Genomic DNA, 215 nt, shown 5'->3' on the forward strand with positions numbered 1-215 from the left:
CACAGCTGGCCCTACTAAAAAGATTTTCCCCGTCTTTCCTACAGGCCCCCTTTAGGTACTGAAAGGCTGCAGTCAGGTCTCCCCGCAGCCTTCTCTTCTCCAGGCTGAACAAGCCCAACTCCCTCAGCCTGTCCTCATAGGAGAGGTGCTCCAGCCCCCAGATCATTTTTGTGGCCCTCCTCTGGACCCTCTCCAACACTTCCATGTCCTTCTTG

This window comes from Egretta garzetta, unplaced genomic scaffold (assembly GCF_000687185.1).
Source record: "Egretta garzetta isolate BGI_Z169 unplaced genomic scaffold, ASM68718v1 scaffold645, whole genome shotgun sequence".
Classification (NCBI taxonomy): domain Eukaryota; kingdom Metazoa; phylum Chordata; class Aves; order Pelecaniformes; family Ardeidae; genus Egretta; species Egretta garzetta.